Source organism: Paroedura picta, chromosome 6 (assembly GCF_049243985.1).
Source record: "Paroedura picta isolate Pp20150507F chromosome 6, Ppicta_v3.0, whole genome shotgun sequence".
Lineage (NCBI taxonomy): Eukaryota > Metazoa > Chordata > Lepidosauria > Squamata > Gekkonidae > Paroedura > Paroedura picta.
Genome location: NC_135374.1, coordinates 107,623,545 through 107,650,403, shown reverse-complemented (window position 1 = coordinate 107,650,403; position 26,859 = coordinate 107,623,545).

Genomic DNA, 26,859 nt, shown 5'->3' with positions numbered 1-26,859 from the left:
GAGCCACTGGAAACAACAGCCATTACTGAGGGTGAATTCTATAGCATGGAGTGCCTACCAGGTGCCTTCTCCTTTGCAAATTCTCCTCTCCTCGGTATCCACAATGAAATCTCCTGATATTTATGAAGTTGGAGTTGGCCATCCTACTTGAAATTCTAGAGGAATGGGTAACCTGCCTCCATGCTCTCATCTAAGCCGAGAATCAGAGAATCAAACCCAGTCCTTCAGATTATAGTCCGACAACTTTAACCACTACACAAACCTAGCTCTGATTCAATTGATTTACTGAGGAATATTCTCATGATTTACTCAAGACTTCCGGAGGGCCTGTAAGACAGATCCATTCCACCAGGCCTATGGTTGAGGACAGGGAACGAATACCATCAGAACCGACCTGGAAATCTGAAGATATACAACTGAGTGCTGACTAACACCCCCCCTGCTCAGCAGAATGTTTTTGTTTTTGTTTTACCTATGAAGAGATGGCTTGTAATCCTAACTCATTGATTTTTTAAAACCTAATTAATTATACAATTAATGCTTTATTGCTTATAATGTTTTGATGGATTGATTGTGGTTTTGTTTGATTTTGTTGTTGCCTGCCCCGAGCCTTTAGGGAAGGGTGAGTGACAGGAATAAAGTTGCTGCTGATGTTATCATTATCATTATTAGAAAATGAATCCTGATAATTAATGACATTGGCTCCTCCTTTAGCAAAAGGTTATTCACTGACATGGGAAGAGTTTGCTTTCAATTCATGTTTAGTGTACTGCAGCCTGTGGAACATTACATGTTTCTCTACCTCCAATATCTCCCTATTGGCTATCAGTTGCATATTTTAAGGAGTGCAAAGAAGTATTCTTTAGCACATGGAAATCAAAGCTAAGGACCAGCTGTGATTTCCTCCTATCTGTTGTCACTACAATAATCATGGCTTTGACAGCCAAACACCTGCCTTTTATTATATTTGATGATAGATCTGCTAATTTCATTTCCTTCCCAATGCTTTTGGGAAGGATTTCAAAGTGTTTTATTTCTCTAATGCACACATGCATGGTCCATTACCATAATCCTTTTACTGAGAACACGAAAAACAGTTTCACAACTAATTACATGGAGGTGGAACGTTTTTTCTCCGTTACAGTTTCCTGAAAGTGCTTGTTCTTGGTGATCCATAACAAAGCAAATGAGGTCCCATTCTGACATCTTGGAATTTGTACTTGCCGTTATTCTAGATGTCATTAGGTGCCAAGAAATGGTCTTTCTCTTTAATCTATTGTTGAGAGGCCAGAAAAAGAGCAAAATAGGACTAACAGGACCAGTTATAGGTTTTGGAGGCCCTGAGTAGATAATACCCAGAGGCACCTTAATGCTCACTACCAGCTCCCCCCTACCTACCCAACTACATGGCTACATATTCCTTTGTCTCCTTCTGCACCCACTTGCAAGCTCTCCTACCACCTGCAGTCATAGCTGCCCAAACTGCTGCATTTCCTCTTCCCAATGTTGTTGGGATTTTTACATCCACGGCCTACTCACCAAGCCCTCAGGGTGGAGGCAGCCAGTTCCCTAGCTTGTGCCAAGTCCATTTAGGCAGAAGGGGAAAGGCTGTGCACCCCCCCCCACAGAGCTCCCACAGACCCCCCCAGGGGTCCACAGACCCACGGTTGTGAAACCCTACCTTAAAGAGAAAAAATCTGCAGGGTATTTATTTTAGCCAGCTTGCTGTGGCTTTCAATTTGACAGAAAATATATATTATAATACTAAAATCCTATCCCACCTTAATATAAAATCATACATTACAATAAAGCACAGAAATTAATTCATCCCTAGCAATGGGTCCAATTTGCAGAAACTCCTCCTCATCAGAGCCCCAAGTATTGAGTGGATGGAGAAAATGTAAAGTGTCTAAAATGTTAGATATCAGCGTCGGGGGCACCCAAAGATCTTCCAGACTTAGTCTTCACCAAATACCTGGAGGAATCCGTTAAAAGAGTAGGGATCACTCAAAAAGTTAATTAGAAGACTATTTGATTGATCATGGAAATGAATTTTTGACCATTATTTGAAGCATTGGAACTAAGCTTTGGCTTCTAAACTCTGTTGGCCAAGTTCTGTAATAAGTGTGTGATTTGCCACACAATTAGGAACTCCTAATAGGGCCTATTCTGCACACAAAGGATAATGCATTTTCAATGGACTTTAGAAGTAGAAGTTCCTGTTCTGCACAGGAAAATCCAGCTGTCAAAATATATTGAAAGTGCATTATCCTATGTGTGCGGAATGGGCCTAGGTTTCTGAAAAAGAATGGTTGGATATTTTCTAATTTGCAGTTAAAAGCTTCAATCTATATTGGAATTCCATACATGATTTGGGGAATTATTTTAGCATTGCAGATTCTGAGGGCTGTTGCCTTTTTGGTGGTAAAACTTAGATAAAAGAGATGATTGACCTTTTGCAGCTTTGATGATTTTCTCAGAATGGTTTGCCCATCTGTTGTAGCTAAAGTTTATGCCTAAGTATTTGAAATTATTTACCTTTTCTATATGATTACCATCAATTTTCCAATTAAACTTGTAGTGGGTCTTTGCAAATACCATGATCTTGGTTTTCTTAAAATTTATTTTTAGATTATTATCTTTACAATATTCGGTAAAAAGTTTGAATGTATCAGATTAAGTCAACTCAAGTTCTAGACAGGATTACTGTGTGATCTGTGTCTAAGGGAAGCAGACTGGTTATTTTGCCAACCAAAGGCTGATGACCATTAAATTCATTAAAATAGGAGAGTAGATCATTTAAAAAGAGGTTAAATAAGTGTGGTGCCTTGTTTCACTCTTATATTTATTGGTGTTAAATTTCCCTCTGTAGAGTATTTGACATAGCAGTAGTTATTATGACAGAGCTGTTTTAATAAAAATAGTAGATGCTGGTCAGTATTTAGATTTGCAAATTTTGTCCAGAGTTTCTCTCTGGGAATTGAATCAAAAGCTGTTTAGGTCAATAAAGGCAGCAAATAATTTGCCCTTCTATTCATGTGGGGAAGAGGGGGGGAGTCTGTGACTTTGCTCAATTAAACGTTTGCCACGTCTGAATGTTAGCTTTGTTAAATCACAGCTCATCACTGAAATCCATAAGCCCTCTTTAGGTAACCTTCTTTAATTGGATTTGCTACAGAGTAAGGAAGCTATGCATTGCAAACATATCATTTATAGAGCTTTTCAAAACATGCAGTGTTTGTTCTGCTCAAGGACATCACAAAAAATGAGAGGCCACCTATGCTGCTTTCCTCCAGGCTTTGTGACATGCTTGATGCATTGGGTTGCCAACTGAGTTGGGAAATGCCTGGAGATTTGGGAGACCAGCTTGAAAAAGGCAGAATTTTGGAAGAATTCAGGAGTGGTATGATGCCATATAGTCTGAATTGTTACTGAAGATTATGACTGGGACTAAAGATACTGACTCATATGCTTGCCATCCTCCAGGTGAGGCCTGGAGCTTCCCTGAAATCACAATTCATCTTTTGACAGCAGAAATTAGTTCTCTTCGATGAACTGGCAACTTCTATGGACAGAGTCTATGGCATTACCTCAGTGCTGAGTTCCCTTGCCTATTCAATTTCCAGCCAAATCTCCAGGAATTCCCCAAGATAGAATTGGCAACCCTAGGTGGCCACCTTTTCATATTCATGAAAAAACACACTGCCTATCTGCCAACTGGGCATAAAGTCCAGAGAGGGAGAGCCTGGCCAAGGTGAAAGTTACAAATCAGGAATGGATACAGAATCTTGACAGTAAGAGACAAAGACTGTAAGAATCTGAAGCTCACTGCATTTTCAGATTCCTGTATTGGTGACAGGAAGAAGAGCTGTTTTTTTTTAATACCTTCCTTTACACTACCAAAAGGAGTCCCAAAGTGGTTTACAACCCTCTCCCTTCCCACAACAGACACCCTGTGATGTAGGTGAGAGTGAGAGAGAAACTGCTCTGGGAGAACAGCTTTAACGGGACTGTGACTAATCCAAGGTCACCAAGATGGCTGCACATGGAGAAGGGGGAATCAAACCTGGCTCACCAGATTAGAGTCTACTGCTCTTTAACCACTACCCCACAGTGGCTCTCACCCAGATGTTGCTTGACTAACCGGTAAATGGGGTTGCCAACATGCCTGGAAAAAAATGTCCCTTTAATGTGTGGAAACAGGCAGCTGAGGCATTTCATGGTGGAAAATAACACTACTAGGTAAGCACTAGCCCAGTAAACCTCAATTAAAGGGACGGGGCATTTCCCCTCAAGCCCATTGGCCACCGCACCTCTAAAAAGCTGCAGGTTGCAACTTTCTAAGAACTTTGCTTAGGACGATGGCGTTAGATTCCTTTTAGAATGTCTCCAAGCTACCTTTAACCACAAGCATGCTGTGAATTCTGCCAGGTGCAATGGCAGATAGTCACCCCCTCCCGCCCGCTGCCCAGTAGTTCCTGTTATAGGTGAGTGTTTCATTAATGTAATTAATTACCTTCACATCTATCAATGTGTCACCTCAGTGGAATTTGGTTCCCAAGGCGGTTGTGTTTGCTCCTTCTCTGATTACAGAACAAAACATGGTTCAGGGGATGAAATAAATGCAAATTGCTGGCCTGACACTTACGGATGGTTCTGTTTTTCCTGCAACTTCCCCTTCCACTTATGTGTCCCCCGCTTTTTCCTGTTGGCAGGCTCTCTTTGGCTTGCTCCTTTGTCTTCATTATCGCCAGCTTTCTGTTCACTTACAAACTTTATTAGTCAAGCTAATAACCGCGCATTGTAGCTCATTAATTGAAACTTCAGCCTCTGTGGTTTTTAATAAGGAGGTTTTGCACACACTCCTTTAATCATCTTTTAGAAGTGGTTAATCCTCTCCAAAGGTGTATTGGCTTCTCTTTTGCTATTGCTTCTCTTCATGAGATGCTAATGGAATTTTCATTCAATAGCAGGAGTGTTTCTGCAGGCTTAATGGAGTGAAGGTCGAACTTATAGCGCAGCTAAAAGCAGATAGGTCACTCCTAACGCTGGAGGGGGAGGGGAGGGGTGATAATAGGATAGCCTGTGTGAAAGCTGTCTTTGGGTGGTGGCGTTACCCAAACTGGTGACTTAAGGAGGGGAATTAGTTAGAGAAAGGATTCTAGAAAGGAATGACACAAGAATGTGTAGCCTATATATACCAGGACAGATCTCAGCCAGGGCCAGTTTATCCTTATAGTACTTCAACGGGCCCCTGCACAATATCTTCTCCCCCTCCCCCACAATGCCTCTTACCTCCCCACCTTTCCCTCTTTAACGACCCTCAGAGTGACACCCCCTTTCCACTGTTGGGGCCCCCTCTGCCCCCAGTCTGGCTGTTCCCACTTTAATTTTACTCTGCTAGTGCCCCAGGCTTCCTTAAACCGGCTCTGATGCTATGGGGCCACATAAGTCCTTAAACCACTCCTTATAGCAGTAATGGGACCCCCTCAACAAAGTGGCAAGGAAAGAGAGTGATTCGAAACACAAAACTGGTTCAATAGGGGCAGTATATAACGTGGAGAATTAATAAAAACAACTTTCTTGTATACAAAAAAGGAAAAATGGAAAGGGCTTACACTAAGCATGTGATCCTCCAAACTCTCTCTGTCTCTCACTCACACCAGAAAGGGAGTATGCCCCTTTAGAGGGAGAAGGGAGGAAACTGGGAATATTCAAGAAGGGATGTTCAGCCTTAAATCAGAGGGCTTGATGTTTGAAGAAATGAAAGGGTCGGTACAGATGAGGTGCAAGAAGTGGAACAAGGAGCAATCCAAGCAGGGAGAAAATACTGTGGAATACAGCAGGGGTCTTCAGGGGAAAACCAGAATTCTGACCAGCAGAGATCTAGACTGGAGATCTGTGAAACAATTTGATGGGCCTGGGGGGAGGGGTCCTTCTCTTATGGACAGGAGGTCTCTGGCCCCAGTGGGGGTTTGATCATACTGATTTTGGATAGGGAAGATAAGACATTTGAATCTTACTGGCAGGTTTACAGTTAACTACTATCATAGTTCAGCAGGGGGAGAAACGGGAAATAACTTTGATTAGGCTATTGTGAGCTAGATCTGCATGGGCCCAAAGACTCTGGAGAAGTAAAAATTACTTCTGAGATTTGGGTTAAGGGCAAATTACTGACTTAAGTGCCCTCCTTGATTGAGGCAATGGCCTTGGGCTGGGCAGACATCTCTGGACTACACAAGATTTGAAACTGTAATTTTCCAGTTTGCTGTTTCCACTCATACATTGTGTGTGTCTGTGTGCCAAGTCACAGTTGACCACAATGGATTTTTGAGCCAAGTGAGGAACTGGGGGGTGGGGGGTTACTATCTCTGTGAAGCAACTCTGGGCTTCCTTGGTGGTTTTCCATCCACGTACAGTCAGGGCTGACTCTACTTAATTCCTTAGATTTGATAAGTTCAGGCTTACCTGGGCTGTCCAGGTCAGGGCTACACAGTATGTCACACTAATTCTAAGACATAGCTGAATAAGAACAAGGACCATCTCCATACATTATCGTTTATTGATAGCAATATTTATGTATGTATGTATGTATGTATGTATGTATGTATGTATGTATGTATGTATGTATTTATTGCATTTGTATCCTGCCACTCACACATAGTGGCTCATGGCGGGTAACATTCGTGCTCCCAGTAAAATATAATAAAATTAAAATATGCCATATTTTATTATATGTGTATATTTATACGTGTGTGTGTGTATAGATAGATAGATAAATAGATATATTTATTTCCCATTGTTCCCAGCCATGGCTGGCTTTCAGCAGGTTACAATCAGTATTAGAAAACAAAGTAAACATAGTATATTCTGATTCAAAACCATAAAACCATAAAAACCCCAATGACCAAATTTGACTTTTGTTCAGTTTTCATTTATTACTGTGAAGAAATCTCCTAAACAACTTGGAACATGTTGTTCAAGTGTTTTTTTTTATTTTGAAGTCCTAAGGAGCAGTTGTATTGTGAAGGAATCTTGTCTTTATGACATTTTGACATTCCAGTGCCTGAATATTCTATTCTTGATGCAAAGAAGATAGTGGAGGCACAACCCCATACACATTTGGGTGAAGTCTTTAGTTAACTCTTGTCACCAAATGAGTGATGTGGAATGCTTGTTTAGAAAAGGTAAATTACAAGAGCATGGAATATAAGTTGTAACCAAGGATGAACTCTTATACCGTACAAGATCTGTGGTGCTTAAATGGCAAAGATATGACAGCGGAACCACCAATTTCATGGGTTTTGGAGTAGAAGAATGGTAAATTCCTCTTTAAAATTGAAGAATCTTTTAAACAACTGTAGAATATAGATCAACAATCATGTGTAGAACTCTAGTACATTAATTATTTCTTTCAAAACATAGATACTGTTTCCAAGTAAAAGCCAAGCTTCTGGGCTATATGCCATCAGCTCCCCCCCTGGCAAAATTGGATGGAAGGGCTTCCTTTGACCATCCAAAAAGATGATGTTGGGGATCATGGGAACTGTGTGGACCAAAGCCATATGGGATAGGGACGGAAAAAGGGGGAAGATTTGAGGAGTTGGAACAAAAAAGAAAAGAAAAGATACAAAAGCCCTAAACCTTGGGTGGATCTACCTAATCTCTCTGTAGGTTTTTCAGAAGAAGTGCTGAAGTTTTTGAAGAAGTTTTAATAAACTTTCAGACTTTCCACCTTTTCTTCTGAATTCAGCTCATGGGTATAGAACTAAATTTTGCTTCTCAGAAACAGTGCCTGGCAGAGCAGCCGCTCTATTAAAGGCAACATATGCTATTGGGGCCATTGCTGATTTGAATTAATCTTTGGAGGCTCCGTAAATGTGGAGTGCTTAGAAGAACAGAAAGAAACTGGTCCCCAGACAGGCAACGTGAAAGATGGAAAGCCCTTACATATGAGGGAGTTAAGATGTTAGATAAGGACATAGTTGGGATACGCAATGGAGTTTCACTTCCGCCAAATAGAATTTTAGTGACAGCTGAATTTTTTAAAACAAAAAAATGTTTTGACTTTGAATTATATACATAAGCATAGAAGTAAAGACTTGGCAGACAGGTAAATACACTGAAGGGCTCCCTCGGCAGCTTAGCGAGAGAATATTTCTGCCTCTCAGATCTTCGAGGTATTTTTAGAGTCATTCTCTTTCACCCACCTCTGAATCTGATCAGGTTTTGTTACTTGCTTCTGCATTATGAACCGTCTTGAAGGAATGCTGTTTACTATTAAGAGCATGACAATGTGGCTACAGATGGGAAAATGAGAAGCACAGAGGGGTGATTTCCATTTTGGACAGGCAAAATGTCTATTATCTGGCACTTCCTGCAGGTTCTTATGATTGATTATATGCCCTCTACTCCCTTCCAAATGCATTAACATTTATTTTTGAGAAATCTGGTTCGTAATTGTCTGGGGGCTCTATGAGATTATGAGATATCCGTGGGTAACACTTGTCAAGCATCCATCTATCAGAGAAGTGACAGAGTGTGCTCAAATTAAACGTTGATTCAGGGTGTGTCTAGTCAATTTGAATAGGGATATGCATAAGGACAAATCTCATTACAGCTTCTGATCCAGGGTTTTTTTTTTTTGTTTTTTGTTTTGTTTGTTTTTAAGCCTGATTGCTTCTTTTTGGGTGAGGCATTACTGGGTTGGATTAAAAATCCATGTTTGGTGTTTTTGAGTACTGGATTTTATGGAACTATTCTTTGTGTTCTTTTTCAATCCACATTGATCCCGCCCCCCTCAGTATTCAGTTTGCTTTCTAGCTGCTATTTTCCTGGGTTTTCTGAGAATGGTTTTGTGCCGGTTTTCCCCTTGTTTCACTTATAAGTCAAAGGTAATTCAAAAATTCCATATTCACTCGGATGCTCCCTCTTGCTCCTTTGCTGCTTCTTGAAGTTCATTCCCCCCACACACTGAGCTCATTCCATCTACTCAGCACCTTCTAAAGATCACTAAGTGTGCAAGTTCCACTGAAAACCTTGCAAGCTGTGAAAAGGGGAGGGAAGCAGAGGGGGAGGGAAAGACCAACATTGCCATCAATCAAACCCAGCAGCAAACACTATGGCTGCTGCCAATCGTCAGCTGGTGACCATGAGAGAAATGGAAAGAAAGCTTCAAACCACCAAGCCAGGGATCCCAAAATATCCAGTAATCCCCCTCCCGCCCCAGTGCTTAGACCAGGGGTAGTCAACCTGTGGTCCTCCATATGTTCATGGACGACAATTCCCATGAGCCCCTGCCAGCAAATGCTGTCCTCACTGCCCATGAAAATTAGGTAGGACAGCAAGATGCCAATATAAGAATCAAGTTGGAAGGCTCCCAGTTGCTCTCAAGTGTCAGTAACAATTATGCGTTCTTAACTTAATGCTTGAGAGACATTTGTTGGCAACTGCATTCACAATTTACATTATTTGCTTTCTTCTTTCCAGAAGACCCAAAGGGCAACCTAAATCTGTCTCCAACCTGTGCAGCATCCTGAGTAGGGTTCAGCCAGACAGCCTTAGGTCCATAGCCAGAAACATCTCTCTCTCCCTTACTTTATTTATCAACCTACCTGATGGAGAGCTCTGGGGAACTCCAAAATTCTCACATGGTTTTATGGCGTTTTGGTTAATTTCAGTAAAGGATATTAGACAACTTTAGTTTTTTGGCATTTTCATGGGTTCATTGTGGGCACCTGCTAGCTCTGAGATAGTGTTGTATAGGAAGCAGAACTCAGAACACAGCATATAAATGTATCAATGTTCTGACAAAAAATTCTAGAACCCAACATGCATAAGTAAAATTCAACAAAACTGTATATATATTCCTTTTAATTGGATTTAAAGCAGGATAAGGGGGGAGGTCTTTACAATAGGGGCTATGATGCGAGACAGAAATATTAATATTCTTGACCCAGTACCATGGTTCCATATTGTACTCATGGCTGCTGTTTGCAGCTAAGTTATGTATCAAGGTATCAAGCCCAGGCATAGGATTTTTTAAAGGGGTGTGTGTGTGTTATAATACTTCCCAGAAGCTTCATGAAACTTCTTAATTGGTTCTATCTCATTTTTCTTGTATTTTAAAACTATTTTTCTATTATTTTTTTCTCTTTTGTACCATTATTAAGAGTTTTTCATTAATTCAATGAGTGGGTTCTTTTGTATTATTTCTTTTGTTTAATTTGGAGGCAGGTGTGTTAATCCCTATCCCGTGCATGGCCTTGCAGGGGATTCTTTCACAGATCCCAAAGGTTCACATAGAGTATTTGGATTGAATTCTCTGTCTGTGGCCACAAAGATACTAAAATGAAATTCATGCACACGGGATCTGTACATCTTGCATAGTTACCGCATGCTATCGCCATGGCAGCTCCTCTGAAACGGTGTTCAGTCAGTCCCTTTGGTGACATTGATATATTGTCCTCAAAACACACACAATGTGCTCGGGTTTCATCACAGCACATCTGTGAGTTTAGCAAGGCACCAAAGATAGACTTCAAGTCCTTTGCTTCTGATGCAAGGCTATACTTCAAGCATGCTGCTAGAAAAAAAACCTAGGGATACGTATGAATGCACAACAAATGAGGCTTCCATCATTACAGAAGAGAGACTACCTACTTTCCTGCCAGTCCCATTTTAGTACAGGGACCACTAAATCTGGAAGTAATAAGACATGAGGTCTTTCTTAATCCATAACAAACTTTATTGCCGTGAAACACAGACAAAAAAACACACTTAACAATGCTGTCTCAGCTACTTCCCAACTACTGAAGAGACACAAGACTCCAAACAATTCTCAGACCCACAGAAAGGGGACTTCAGTAGGACTGCCAGCTCCAGCACTGGAAATTCTTGGAAATGTGGAAGTGGGGGGCCAGGTGACCCACTATAGCAGGAGGCCTCTTCTCGTGGGCCAGCACTGCTCCACTAATGCTTGACAAGCTGGTGGAAGGGGAAAAGAGAGGGGTTTTTTTTTGATGTTGCACTGATGTATGACATCATGTTGCAAAACCAAAAGTGATGCATCATGTTGGTACACCACTCGAGAATTCACCCTGAATTCTATGATGCTAGCTGTAGGGCTGGACCAAGGTGCAGGCTTCTCCCCTCCTGGCAATGCCCATATCCTCAGCTTTCCCTGTTTCTTTCCCTTTCCCGTTCACAAACCAACCTTTTTGATTTGCCCTCCCTTCTTCAGCTATATTATTTATTTACATCCCACCTATCTCCCTAAAGAAGAACCAATCATTTTATATCATTTTCCTCTCCTCCATTTTATTTTCACAACTGTGAAGTAGATTAGACTGACACTGTATTATTGGCTGAAGATCACCTTGTGGGTTTCCATGGCTCAGTTGGGATTTGAATCCTAGATCCTAGTTGGAAACTGTAATTACTACTCCACACCTCCTTTTGTAGGGTAGCTGCTGTGGAATAATGGCAAGCAGGCAGAACTTGGTAGTCATGCAAGTCACAGGGCAGCAATTTGTACGGTGGTTGTTGCCAGTCCTATGTTCTCAACAGGGATGGACACTGAATTTTTGCAGTTCAGCTCATGGTTTGTGGTTCATCCTGGCCACCTGTGGGGATGGAGGGTATAGGGTTCTAAATTCAGGATGGGAAACTCTTTGGAAGTGAAGCCTGTGGAGGACGGGACTCTCAGTGGGCACAATGCCATGAGTGTCCTCCCCCCACCCAAGCAGCCATTTCCTTCAGTCTGGATATGAGCTGTACTTCCAGGGATCCCCACGTCCCACCTGAAGGATGACTACAGGATTCCAAGGACTATAACTCTCCTCCCATCAGATGCTCCACATGTTTCCAGGTTTGTTTGACCATGTCCAGTTGGGGAGTACAGATACCTGCTAGGGAAATGTGTCTTCTCCCATTGAATTTTTCCTCAGGCACTGATGAGAAGTTTTGTTTTTGTTTTACTTAGAAGTAGATATAATTGTGTTATGACTGTGTTCCAAATGCAGACAAATGACTTTTTTTTGAAGTCTTGAGATAGCTGGAGATATCTGTGCCAGAAGGTTTCTCTGTTGATGAAGAATGCTCAGTTGGGAATCAAAGGCAGAACTGTATAACCCTGATTTGCATATCTCAAAAACTTTCTTTTAAAGGGTTATTTGCATTTTTTGTCCTTCTTCATGCTGCCTGTGAAAACCTATTGATATCCCTTTTAAATATGTATATTAAAAGACTTTAGTTTAGTTTTGTTTTTTAATAGTGGGATTTTTAGAGAGGGGGAAATGCAAACCAACTTTTACTAGAGCAGAAAGTCTTCATTTTTTTAAAAAGTAAAGAATTTTGTGCCAACATTCTGTTTATTGTACATGAATAAAAGCATCCATAAAAGTGAACCATGGGAGTCCTTCACATCTATGATTCCTATTTCCTCCATTTTTAGGGCAGTGAAGTCATCAGATTTGTATTATACTACCCAGTTTTTGTTATCTGTGTTTGGTTTTGATGGAGGCAAAACCATGGATTTAGGATGTGTTACAAGAGAAAGAGGAGCATAATATAGAGAGTCAGTAACCCTAAAGGCAGCAACAAACATATTTTTAGCATAAATTACATAAAGAGCTGCCCAAGAGTTCAAAAATGCTTGCAGTAGGGGAGGCATAGAGTTTCTAGTGATTCCTGGAGATGATTGACATTACTTCTGTGGAAAAATATTTAAAGAATGTGCATTTGCCTGGATCAAGTTTAAGGTATCAATATTAACCTTTAAGGCCCTAGCAGTGTGGGACCTGTATATCTTTCCGAGTATGCCCCTCAAAGAGCACTCCATTCTTCTAGCACCAACTTGTTGGTGATCCCCAGCCCTAGAAAACCTTGCCTAGTGTCAACCAGAACATGGTCCAGCCTGGAAGAATGAGTTGCTGGCTGAGTTCTGGGCCCTTTTGGAACTGCCAGAATTCCAAAATGGCAGTTTCCCACCAAGCATGTGGATGAGGCCAAGGCAAACAAACACGGGCATCTGGATGCCCCCCCTCCACGCCCTTTTCCCCCATCCAGGCCCGAGTAAAAATGATCCATCTTTCTCTAGGTTCTAGTGATGGAGTCTGTTATTGTTTCATTTTTGTTTAAATTGATTGTTTTAAATGTACATAGTTTTTCCTCATGTGTGAAGTTTGAACTGTTGTGAGTCACCCCAAAACTGTTGTTAGAAAAGGATGGCCTAGGAATAAAAATATAGTAATAACTAGGGGCCAAGCCCATGGCATTCAGGAATACAACGGGCACTAGATTGGAGGTGGGGGGTGGGAGAACTCTGTAGATGGCCTCCCCCTCCCTCAGGACCTGTTAGGAAACCCACCGGCAGGGGCAGCTTTCACGTGGCAGGGATCTGCAACCTCCAAGCCTCAGAGGGAAGTGGAAGGAGGAGGGGTGGTCAGGGGTGCGGGATGGAAGGCAATTGGCTGGCCGCTGGACAGACAGGCAAGCTGGTTGGAGGAGCAGACCCTCATGGGTGGGGCAGCCACCCTAGGTGGGTGTTAAGTGCTGAGTGGCACTTAAGCCATGAGACATGCTCCTCCTCTAAAGTCTTACCAGAAATATTAAATGGAACAGATAGGTATTTTTACATTGTTATCTTTCCACCCCAGGATTTCATATCAGAAATTCCATGATGATTTGTTGTTTCCTTTTTGGCCCATGGCATTTTGAATGTATGCATTATGTTAATGGAAGACATATTACCAATCACCTGCCTGGTCATTTTATTTTAATTGCAAACTTTCCCCCAAATGAGAACAGTTTAACTTTCCGTGTGTCGATGGTTTTTCTTCAAAGAACCAGCTTCAGGTAAAGCATCTGAAACATCTGTTAGAAAGTTAAAAATGACTCCTATGAAATAAAACCATCAGAGTTCCAAAAGAGGGCAGGCGGAATCAAATGGCAATGGATGCTTTTAAAAATTCCTCTACACAATGCAATCCTTATGAATGGGACAGACCCAGACATATTTCCTGCTTAATCTTACCCAATTCTCCTCTTTAGTACTGCCTCCAGCCCACGTAGCTTTTGTCCACTTAGGACTAATGATCTCCAGGGTAGCATTTTTGGATGGTCACAGAGAACTCCTCTACCAGCAGAATACCTCAATGGATTCCACTTACTGTCTACAAACCATCAACACATGTGGTATATGGCAAGTGTAACATTTAGAGTTGACCTCAGTCATTCATGTTCTAGGGTTTGATGATATTTGATAAAGGTTTCTGTGCTGCAAAGATCTTGGTGCCCCTCTGTATTCCACACTCAGGCACCTGAGGTTTAAAAAAATATGTCTGTCCCAGGCCTCTCTATAAATGCAAATACAAATTATATGTGGAGTCAGAATTAGACCTTTTGTCCCAGTTTGCAGGCCAGGTGAAAATCATCAGATTCTACAGACTTCGGTCACAAGCGTAGAAATTTAAGCTAAGAGGTGTGCTTTGGTAAATTTTTGGTCAAAATTCAAGTCAAACTATGCCCTGACTCAAATGAGTAGCCGTGTTGGTCTGAAGTAGCACAATAAAATCAGAGTCCGGTAGCACCTTCAAGACCAGCAAAGATTTATTTAAGGCGTGAGCTTTCGAGTGCAAGCACTCCTTAGTCTGACGAAGAGTACTTGCACTTGTTGGTCTTAAAGGTGCTAACTGGACTCTGATTTTATTATGCCCTGATTGTTACTCTCGCATGGTAAACCAAGCTTTTGGACCTCCACTGACTAGGGCAGTCCTGCCCACTGTTTTATGGCAACAGTCAGAAGAGCAGTTTGCCCGGTTATATTCCCAGGAGGCATAGAGCACACAGAATGGATTCTGAATAACCTCGTTTGTCCATATAAATACTGACAAACTTTGAAACAGCTGTTTGCTGCTCAGTGTTTGAGGCAATGAAAAAAGAACAGAAAGATGACACGTTGCTTTGGCTGATCTCCATTCAATTCTTTTTGCCTACGTGAGTTTTCCCCCTTTGACTACAGTTACCTGGCAGCTATGCAATGTCTACTGTTGCACTTTGCTTGCAGCTTCCATTTTCTGCCTCTGTCTTCACATTTCTTTCTCTCTTAAATGGCAAGCCAGGATCATGCTGGGCCACTGATATCTCTTCTGGTAAATGCCAGAAAGAGATGTCACTGGACACCCAATGGTTAAACCACACAGCTTTTAAAAATCCTCGTTTATCCGTGATGTCACCTTCAGGTTTTACCCGAAATGATGGCAGTGCAGAGGTGCGATGCTGATACACTTCCTAATCACTCTGCCCTATTCCAGCACTGGATGTTGATGATGATGATGTCAGCCATTCAGTCATGCCCAATTCTTGGCAATCCTATGAGGTGGTGGGTTCTACATTTTGGAAATTTATAAACAGAGGCTGCATAGCCATCTGATGGAGAGGCTGATTCTGGGAAGGCTCAAGGGGGTGGCAGGTTACAGTGGGTGAGCAACAGGGTGGTGAACATCCTGTATTTTGTGCATTTCTCCCCTAGTGAGCAGAGCAGTTCACATCCTGAGCAGTATATGACCACAATAAATCATAGTCCAGTACCACTTTTAAGACCAACAAATATTTATTCAACAAAGATTTACTCACGCCTTGAATAAATCTTTGTTGGTCTTAAAGGTGCTACTGGACTATGATTTTATTGTGCTACTTCTGACCAACACGGCTACCCATTTGAATCTAGAATATAACCACCATAGTCTTAAATGGGGCAGAGCTTTGGGGCCCTTTGTGGCTCCAGATTGCTGCTGAGCGGGGCTTCTGGTGTAATGAGTGGCCACTCATGGATCGGTGCCCATTCCATGCCATGGAATCCATGGTTTAAAGGTAAAGATAAAGGTATCCCCTGTGCAAGCACCGGGTCATGTCTGACCCTTGGGGTGACGCCCTCTAGGGTTTTCATGGCAGACTCAATACGGGGTGGTTGCCAGTGCCTTCCCCAGTCATTACCGTTTACCCCCCAGCAAGCTGGGTACTCATTTTACTGACCTCGGAAGGATGGAAGGCTGAGTCAACCTTGAGCCGGCTGCTGGGATCGAACTCCCAACCTCATGGGCAGACAGCTTCAGACAACATGTCACTACCTTACCACTCTGTGCCACAAGAGGCTCTAATCCATGGTTTAAACCAGGGGTAGTCAACCTGTGGTCCTCCAGATGTTCATGGACTACAATTCCCATGAGCCCCTGCCAGCAAACGCTGGCAGGGGCTCGTGGGAATTGTAGTCCATGGACATCTGGAGGACCACAGGTTGACTACCCCTGCTTTAAAGCCCCAGTAAAATACAACCTCTACAACTTCCACTGTTTCTGGTTTTCCAAAATCCCATTCCAGTGATTCAGACTAATTTTACAGCTGTGCTTTCCATCAATACGGTAGCATTACAGGCAGTGAGGAAAAAGAGGTTTCATTTTTATCTGCTGTTGCTTTGCTTTGCACCATCTGCTGGCCACAAAAGGTTAATATCAACAGAGGGAAGGAGGGTTAATCATGCCGCATACTTGCTTTAACAACAGCTACAGATCTCAACTGCCACCCTGGGAGTTAATGACCGAAAGTACAGGTACAGAAATTTAGAAGAAGTATTTTGATACAAAAATAACATGTTGATTCTACATCCATTTACTGGCCTCCCTGCTCACACATCTGTCATTATCCCATTAAAAAAAAAAACCCTTCAAAACCCCATGAGGTTAGAACTCAGGGACTGAACCTGCCTGCAAAGTAATCCCGCCCCATACAGATTGCCACAGAGGCACCTCTAGCTACTGTACACACAGCCTTGCAGCAGGTGGTACAGATCTAATAATATTTATACAAATATTCCTACGCATCATTACACATAGTTGTACATGTCAGCTAGGATCACTGAAGGAAGGTTCAAGAAAGGCATGTCTCGCTTGATTTGAGAGACAGTGTGGTGTACTGTTAAGAGCACATGGACTGTAATCTAGAACCAGGTTTGACTCCCCACTCCTCCACATACAGCCACCTGGGTGATCTTGGACGAGTCAAAGTTATGTTAATGCTGTTCAGGTAGAAGAGCTCTCTCAGGCCCATCTATCTCACAGGGTATGAGAGAGGAAGAAAAAGGTGTTTGTAAGCTGCTTTGAGACTCCTTCAGGTAGTGAAAAGCAGGGTATATAGAAAACAGCCCTTCTTCTTCTTCCAGCATGGTAGGGTTCATCAGATGGATCTGTTTGGGGAGACAAAAATGCATTTGGAAACCATTGCTGCAACCTAGAGTGGGAAATATCTCAGTGAAATGCTAGAAGAAGCTTTCCAGTGTTAAGTTGGGCCATTGTCCTGGTGGGATGACCATCCATGGAACTTCTCTGTTAAGTATTAGTTTGAGCTACAGAAAATAACAGGTGATATTACTTGCCACTATGCTATACAAAACTTCAGTTGTCCTTTCCCCACTCATCACATTTCTGTTAGAGGGACAGGACTTTTTTTTTAATGGCCATTTAGTCACCTTAGGTCAGAAAGATAAATCAGAAAGATGAAAGCAGCAGGCTCCCATCTTTGTAGTCTCTTTTGTTGTTGATGTTGTTATTTTCTTTGAGGCTCCTTCTCAGGTTCTTCCATAGTTCTCAAATCCCTGAGGATAACCTCAGACTTGGGACACAATTTTTGACTAGGGATGGGCACAAACTGGAGTATGAATCAAATGTTCCCACAAAAATGTTCCAGTTCATACCCCTGAACCTTTCAGACTCTTTTTTTGTTCAGTTTGAGAGTCTGGTTGGCAGCCATTTTAGGCTGTATCAATGAATGAGAAACAGGGAGGAAGCATGCTCAAAGGAGCAGGAAGACTCCAGTTCTGCCAATCTGGAGATTGTTTGAAAAATACCAGCAAGTTCCTGATCTATGCTAACTAATAATCTCCCCTGATGTCCTCTGCAGGCTATTTTTCAGATTCTATTGAATCCTATGCACTGCAGATTTTGGCTATTCCAACAGCAGGAACCTATCCTTTGAATACCACCATTGAAGAAACAGTTTATTTCGTTATTAAGTGCATTGTTCACTGTTTCGGTCCTTTCAAGAAGAGCTATGACCGAACCCCAAAATGACTTTGCCCAAAGGTCCTGGTGCTTTTTAAATGGCTCCATTTGTCATTCTGCTTGCCATTTTGTGTATTCTCATTGGCTATGAAAGACACCCCTCCACATAGATTCAGTGTTTGTCAGGTTGACAGCAGAGCACCAATTTGACTAGAGAATGTTTCAGATGTTCAGCGGTTTGCTCTCATTCATTTGAGTGCAACTCGAGCAAATCCCAAACTGAGCCCCTAGCAGAATCCAAGCCAATCCTGTGGAGAACCAATTCTCCATATGATCAGCTATTTGGGGGCTCAGAGCTCTATCTGAGTAGGGGTGGGACATGCCTCCTCCCCCCCAAACTGAGGAGACAGATTTTGCTCCTGGGAGACATTTTAACATAACCTTTGACTCTTGAGCGCTTATACTCCAAAAATTGTTGGGCCCTAAGGTGCTACTAGAACGTGGCTCCCCTCAGAACCTAAAGAATGCATATTTAGCTGAGTTAGATTAATTGTGTTGCTTTTTATTTGATAGTGTGCTGTGCTATTGTATGCCTTCCCCTGTATTTTGTCACGACCTTTTCTGACCCCTTTTTGAATGCAAGCACCCTTGAACCCCCCCCCCCTTTTCTTGGCCTTTAAAACAAATAATGAACCTTTTTATAAAGACATTTGTGGGCCTCATTTAGTACAATTTATTTCTTTGTGATATTTTTCTTTATCTCAATGGCTATTTCTGATAAAGTCACAGGGAAGGAGCGCCTCGGGTTGTTACCTCACCAATGGGCTGATCTTCATTTCCATCGTTTGCAAAATCCCTGGATAGAAAGGTGATTGTAAAAAGAAGCAGCAGAGTAGAACCTGCCTTTATCCTAACACTCTTTTGAAGAGAACCCTGAAGACCCTGTGGGATTCCCATAGGTCAACTCCAACTCAATGGCATTTAATTTAATAATTGAGTATATGTATACTTTGGTTCAAGTCTGAAGCATTTCTTCAAGATAACAAGATTTCTTCTCACTTCATTGCATCTTTTATTGAAGGAAGAGCTATTAAAGTTGCAGCAAGGCTTCTTAGGATAGAAGAAAGCTACTTGGAAGATGGGTGGATCCACTACATTATTTGGTGGTAGTTGTGTTGATGACTGCTGGTTCTTTACCTCTAAAAACCCATATTATCATAATGATAAACTCTGTGAGGTAGTTTAAGTAGACTGTGTGTGACTGACCCAAATTGTACAAAGCAACCCCAATTGAAATTCCCAGACAGGGGACTCCCTGCTAAAAGGACTCTGCTAAGCCAATCTTCTGATGCTCCTCTTCCTCCCCATGGTGAGGTCTGCTAACTTGGTAGATGGTATTGTGGACCTTGACCATAAGCCCAGTGGAACAGCTCCATCTTACAGCCCATGCAGAACTGATTAAGGTCTTGTTGGACCCTGATCTCTCCTGAGAGCTTGTTCCACCTGGCTGAGGCCAGGGCAATTTCACCTCCTTTGGGACACTGAACAGGTATTCATCTGAAGACTATAAAGTAGTGGTCCCCAACCTTTCTGAGGCTGGGGACCGGCAGGGCATCGGGCCGTGCCTGCGCGGGCCACGCCCAAGCTTGCGGCCTGGGAAGTTTTTTACTGCGGGGGGGGGGGGGGCGGGGAGAGGGAGCCGCGGCCCGGCGCAATGGCCTTTGTGGCCCGGCACCGGGCCGCGGCCCGCAGGTTGGGGACCACTGCTATAAAGCTCTTGAGGGGTTACAAGGGATGAGGCTGTCCCGCCTAGCCCAAACTAGTTAGCTATCAGAAGTTAAGAAGGGTCACTCTGGGAATATGGAGCATTCTACCTGACACTGGCAAAACTTTCCTCCTGGCCTTCATTGAGCCAGGTTATGCAAATGAATGAGTGAGGAAGGGTTGAGCAAAGAAGTCCAGCACAGGGAAAAGAGCACAAAATTTCATGCATTGTGACCCATGACTAATGATGCCTCAGTGCCAGCATTAAAGCATTACCTTGACATTGCCAAAGTAAAGGGATGTGTCTGGAGTGTGATTTTTGCCCCAGCAATCCTTGCCTTCCAGAATAGCTTTAGCAGCTGAAGTCAGCAGGTGGAACATAAAAGGAGAGGGCCTTGGAATCCTGCCTGGATGAGAATGTTTCCCTGATAGGTAGAAGGCCAGTGGAAATGTTATGGCTGCCATGTGGACAGGATGCTTTGAAATGTCTCCAAATGGCAGATGACACCTTTGCCTTTCAAAGGCAGCTGCTTACAGGGGGGATTAGGCGTCCCCTCCTCCCCCCACTCACACACTCAGTGCTACAGCAAATGACAAAAAGAAATAGAAGCAAATTTACTGATCCATATGTTGAGCTGCTAAACAGTCACCATTTAGTTGGGGAGTGATATAAAGCTGCTTCTGCTGACATGTAAATTAGCTCAGAGCCGTAGTTCCTTATATGAGTTTTAATTATAGTCCTTGCGGGATTTCTTTTCTTTTTAATGTCAGCGTTGTGATTTTTACAAAAGCTCATCAAAATCAGAACCCCACAAACTCCCTAGAGCCTAGATGTATACCTGATCATCCTATATTGGAAACATTCTAAATCCAATAGCTAGACACTATCCTTTAGAGCAGAGGGTGGCCAAAATGTGGATCTCTCCAGTTGTCCATGGACTACAATTACCATGAGACTCTGTCAGCATGATACTGGCAGGGGCTCATGGTAAGTGTAGTCCATGGACAACTGGAGAGAGACTCAGTTTGGCCGTCCTTGCTTTAGAGCCTATTACACCCATGTTATGCTATTACACCTAAGAGCCTATTACAACCATATTAAGCACCCCCTTTGTGCCTGGGCCTGGTATTAGTCTGAGCCTGGATGAAGGATATCTATCCCTTATCCTCCTTCCATCTGTGGTGCTACAACTCTACTGAAGCCTGTGAAGAATTGGATTGTTATTCCTGCCATCTTGATTGCTTAACTGTGTTATTGTTGAATTGCTAATTGTTAAATGTTGAGAGTATTGTTATTTTAACTGCTGCTTATAGAGATTATTGTAAGGGTATGATTTTATGGGGATTTTATGATTTGTTAGAAATGTTGAGATGCTGGAAATTTTATGAGATATTTTTATATGATGTGAACTGCTATGAGCCAACTTGCTAGGAGCAGCAGTATACAAATACAATAAACAAGCAAACAAATAAACAAATAAATGTTGATTAATGTGCACAACAAAAGGTTAATATGTCATATGACAACCCCCCCCCCACCAGTAGAATTCATGAGGTTAGATACAACAAGGTTTTCTATTGGTGACTAGGGGAGGAGAGATCCCCTTTGACTATGCAAAAAGGCTTTGCTGGGAATCCTGAGACTACATGGCCAAAAACCATGAGGGATAGTGGTAGAGTTTAGTAAGAAGAAGAGTTGACAAATCTGCCTGGCTTCCACCCATCTTCTCTCCTATGGAAATCTGGCAGGGAGGCCCCTGGCTTGAGCAGCACAGCCTCTGCACATTTTGGACCATCAACAAAAAAAGTTAAGGCTGAAGAGTGCTTCCTATTTATTTATGTTATGACTTGGGTGTAACACAGCCAGGTGATTCTAAGATTGTCTGGAGATCATTTGCCATTGTCTATCTCTGTCATGACCCTGGTATTCCTTGGAGGCTGCCCTTCCAAATGCTAGTCAGGGCTGGCCCCGCTGGGCTTCTGAGATCTGACAGGATTGGGCTTGCCTGGTCTATTTCATTCCACACATGTTGGATAATGCACTTTCAATGGCTTTTGCAGCTGGATTTCCCTGTGCAAAACAAGAAAATCTACTTCTAAAGTGCCTTGAAAGTGGATTCTCCAGCATGAGCGGAACAGGCAGATAGGCTTCTTATTTAATCATACTACCCAATCCAGGAAAGCCCAATTTTTGTTTCCTTGTTTGTATCCCATTGGAGTCAATACATGTATTTCTTAATGAATCCCCTGGGAAACCAAAATGAAAGTGATCAATACAACATGAAAGCAAAATCTGAACAACCAGAGTTCATAGATGCATGTCTCTGCCCATTTAGGGAAGTTTATCTCAAGGAGCTCAGGGTGACGTCCCTTTCATTCTCTTCTCCTTTTATACCACTACAATCTTGTGATGAATGGGAGAGTTAAGAATTAGGAAGTGTAACTGACCCAAGATCACCCCGTGAACTTCATAGCCAAGTAGGGATTTGAACCCAGATCTTCTAGATCTTTGTCCAGTATTGTAACACGGATTTGTTAAGTGTTCAGACAGCAACAGGTGAAAAAAAGGTTAGGCACTGCTTCATCTCTCCAGATCACCCATGACACCTGATAGGGGTGGACACCTCTGCCCCACTTTCAGGAGAATGCAGGCCCCCAGCCAAAGTATGCCATACCAGAAAGATATGATGCTGGAGAAGTCATCTGTCAGGTCAAAGTCAGCCACCTTAAAGGAGCTCAGCTCACTTCTCCTCCTCTTTTCACCAATTGAAAATCTTGTTGTATCTAACCTCATGAAGAACTTGGTTTTTATACCTTGCTTTTCACTACCTGAAGGAGTCTCAATGCAGCATGCAAACACCATTCCCTTCCTCTCCCAACCACAGACATCCTGCAAGGTAGTTGAAACTGAGAGAGCTCTGAGAGAACAGGGACTGGCCCAAGGTCACCCAACTGGCTGCATGTGTGGAGGAGTGGAGAATCAAACACCAGATTAGAGGTTGCTGCTCTTAACCACTACACGAGAAGCCAAGCTGCCCAAGTTCCAGCTATTGTGGCAGAAGAGCCAGCCCTTTAAAGACATCCAGAGGGAAGGGCCAATGAGTAGATCAAACCAAGGCAAGGATACATTGATTCAGGGGCCTGTCAATCCCCAAGACTGAGTTGGGATGGGAGGACTGGCTGTGTTCCATGGTGGAACAGCCACATCGATTCCATTGGACATGAGAATAGGTAATTGGTAGCATGGTATAGAGAAAGTCAGCCTGGTATGGTGGTTAAGTAAAAGGACAGCCAGCTTAGTGCTGAGAGCGAACTTGGTGTAGTGATTAAGTGTGGTAGCCTCTAATCTAGAGAACTGGGATTGATTCCCCACTCCTCCATAGGCAGCCAACTGGATGACCATGAGCCAGTAGCAGTTCTCTCAGAGAAGAAGAAGAAGAGTTGGTTTTTATATGCCACTTTTCTCTACCAGGAGTCTCAAAGTGGCTTACAGTCGCCTACCCTTTCCTCTCCCCACAACAGACAACCTGTGATGTAGGTGAGGTTGAGAGAGCCCTGATATCACTGCTCAGTCAGAACAGCTTTATCAGTGCTGTGGTGAGCCCAAGGTCACCCAGCTGGCTGCATGTCGGGGAGTGGAGAATCGAACCCGGCTCGCCAGATTAGAAGTCTGCACTCCTGACCACTACATCAAGCTGGCTCCCTCAAGCCCACACATCTTGCAGGGTGTGTGTTGTGGGGAGAGGAAGGGAAAGGTGTTTGAAAAACCTGCTTTGGGACTCCTTTGGGTAGGGAAAAACAGGGTGTTAAAAAAAAGTTATTTTTCGTCATCTTCTGGTAGAGCAGTGTATGGGATATGGGTGAAGAGAAACCCCCTCTTCTTGCTATATTCTGAGGTTGTAGCCTGGAACACTTGTCCCACAGAAGCAACCCAGGAGAATGAGACAGATCCCAGTGGAATGTGGCAGCAACTTATTTGGTAGAGGAAAAGAAGCAGCTGGCATTACTAGCCCTTGGTTTGCCAGACAAGGTTTGGGATGGTTTTTTGTTTTAACAAAGGAATTTCGCATCTGAGCTGTGACCTTCTTGATGATTAAATGTCCATATTTGCTGAACTGTAGGTCCAGATTAGAGCACTATAATGAATGTTCAGGGTACACAGTAGGACGTCGCTGGTAACCAAATATTAATCTCACTTCAGTGGTCACCGGACCCTGAACTCATCGGAAACGCTACTTGCGGCAAAATTAATTGCACACGTCTAAGTGGGGCGAAAGGCACGCAGCTGTTCTTATGTCTGCCACGGAAGTTGGAAGGCCAGCGGTCCTCCTGATCTCTGACCATGTCACCCTCTCTACAGAAAATGAAGAGAAGATCAATTTCGTGAAATTAATAAGAAAATAAATTAGTGTGGAGCACTTTCAGTGCTCGGGACTCTTCCCTTATTTGCTTGGCAATTTGCAGTTCAAATCCCGCTCTTCATAGAAGGAGGAGGAGGGAAATACAATCCCATGATACAATCCCATGATTTTCTGCCATCATGTTGGTATTTTTAAAGTCTTAATGGGGGTTTTAATGGGTTTTAATGGGGTTGAGACTACTGTGACCTGCCTTGAGCCTATAGGGAGAGGCGGGAAATAAATCTAATGATGATGATGATGATGATGATGATGATGATGATGATGATGATGATGATGATGAATGGAGCCCTTGGAGAACTGCCTTGTATGTAGTTGTACAGGTCACTGCTTTCTGCATTGTTATAGTGGAGAATTTTGGTGGATTCCCTGCTCTGCTTGCTTTCAGGCTAAAGGAGTCCAATGGTTAGCCTCCCCCAATCCTTGGTAGCAGCTCTGTTTTCAGACTGCCTTTACCTGCTACAAAATGAGATCGAACATTAACTCAAGGAAGGAGGCTGGCAAAATTATCCAAAGCATTCAGATTAAACTTGCAGATGTCTGGACACTTCTGCTCTTCATGCTTCTAGCTCCTGATGTTACACAGAGACCCTGGACATGTGTGCAGTTGGATGCATGGATTAGGCTTGCTGGCTCTTGGTTGGGAAATATGTGAAGACTTTGTGGATGCAGCTAAGAGTGACTGGGATTTGGGATGGGACCTCAGTGGCATATAATGCTATGGAGTCCAGCCTACAAAGCTGCCATTTTCTCCAGAGGAACTGATCTCTGTCATTTGGAGATGAACTGTAAAACTGGGGGATTTCCAGGGACCACTTGGGGACTGGCACCATTCATTTTTTCAGCTTCCTATCAGTGCTGGTAATTCATTGTGCCACTAATTCCAAGTCATTGGCATTCACTCTCTGGCTCATGGAGAGCCATATTAGCATTCACTATGAACCAAAAGAGCCATGGGACCTCTGTAAGCCTTGCATGCCATCCCACCAATTACACATCTAAAATATTTTAAAGCTATAAATATGAAATAGATTGTACCGTTTTTACCACTAGAACTAAATGGCCCAGGCTAGCCTCATCTTGTCATATCTCAGAGGCTGAGCATGGTGGGCCCTGTTTAGTACTTGGATTGGGCAACAAATAAGGAATTCTGGAATCATTATGCAGAGACAAGCAAGGACAAACCATTGCTGTCCTTCTCCTGTCTTGAGAACCCTGCAGGGTCACCGTAAATTGATTGTGACTTGATTGTTGTGTGACTTAGACGAGAGCATGGAGGCTGTGGAAGGTGATGATAGGCTCTTTACTTCCATTCCTGGCATGAGGCCCACAGCTTGGGCAGGCTAGCAGGTTACCCATTCCTCTAGAATTTCAAGTAGGGTGGCCAACTCCAACTTCGTAAATATCGGGAGATTTCATTGTGGATACCGAGGAGAGCAGAATTTGCAAAGGAGAAGGCACCTGGTAGGCACTCCATGCTATAGAATTCACCCTCAGAAATGGCTGTTGTTTCCAGTGGCTCTGAGCCATGCCGTCTAGAGATCAGTCATAATTCCAGGAAATCTCCAGGCTTCATGAAATCTCCAGGAGATTAACAACCTTAGTCTCTAGGTGTAAACTGCTTGCTAATCAGCAGCCCAGACAGCCAATGGCCTTGGTGTAGGGGTCTTAATCTGAAGAGGCGGGTTTGATTCCCCGGTTCTCTTCTACATGCAGGCAGCTGGGTGACCTTGGGCTAACCACAGTCCTGTTAGAGCTGTTCTCACAGAAGCAGCTCTATCAGAGCTCTCTCAGCCTCACCTGCCTCACAAGGTGTCTGCTGTGGGAAGAGGAAGGGAAGGCAAATGTAAGCCACTTCTAGACTATTTTTGGTAGTGAAAAGTAAAGTATAAAAAACAACTCCTGGAAAGGGGGTGGGAGCCACTCTGGGGAACAGTATTCAGAAGAGCCAGAGAATGTGAATGCTACATGTGGCTCCCCAGTCACTAAATGAGTATTGCTGCCCCATCGCAAAAGGAAATGCTGCTCTGGCTCTGGATACATACAAATAGTGGAACAGATAAGCCTTCAATGTCAATATTATAATGATATCTGTACCAGTTTCATTCTACCAGTTTCATTCTACCACTGCTATGTAGATTTCCAGGGCATTCGGGACAATTTTACACTCCTTTGCTGCTTAGAGATACAAATAATGACACAACTTATAGTGTGTCCAGGTTCTGTACAGCAGCGATGAAAATTCGTAATAGGATGGCCTATGCCGAATGAACTGGAGAACTGTGTTATCTTAGAGTAGTTTATGGCCTGGATACATTCTTACTGCATCTTTTATTTTGTATAATACTGTATTTTAGGATGTCTTAAATTCTGGCTTTAAGAGATGTATCCCTTCATCTTACGCTGGTCTATGAGCCTAATAAAGGTCGGCCTGTCTGCCCCAAGTCGTCCTCTGCTTGCTGTATCTTATGAGGTTTCCCTCCTTGCTTGTATTAGGCACTTTTTTTTGTTCTGTCCTTCACTTCAGAAAGGGAGCAGATTTCAGGGACTGTAATTAGGTGGGATCATAAGAGAGAAAAGGGAATTAAAGGTAGTAGGCAAACTCTTATTGGCACAACCTA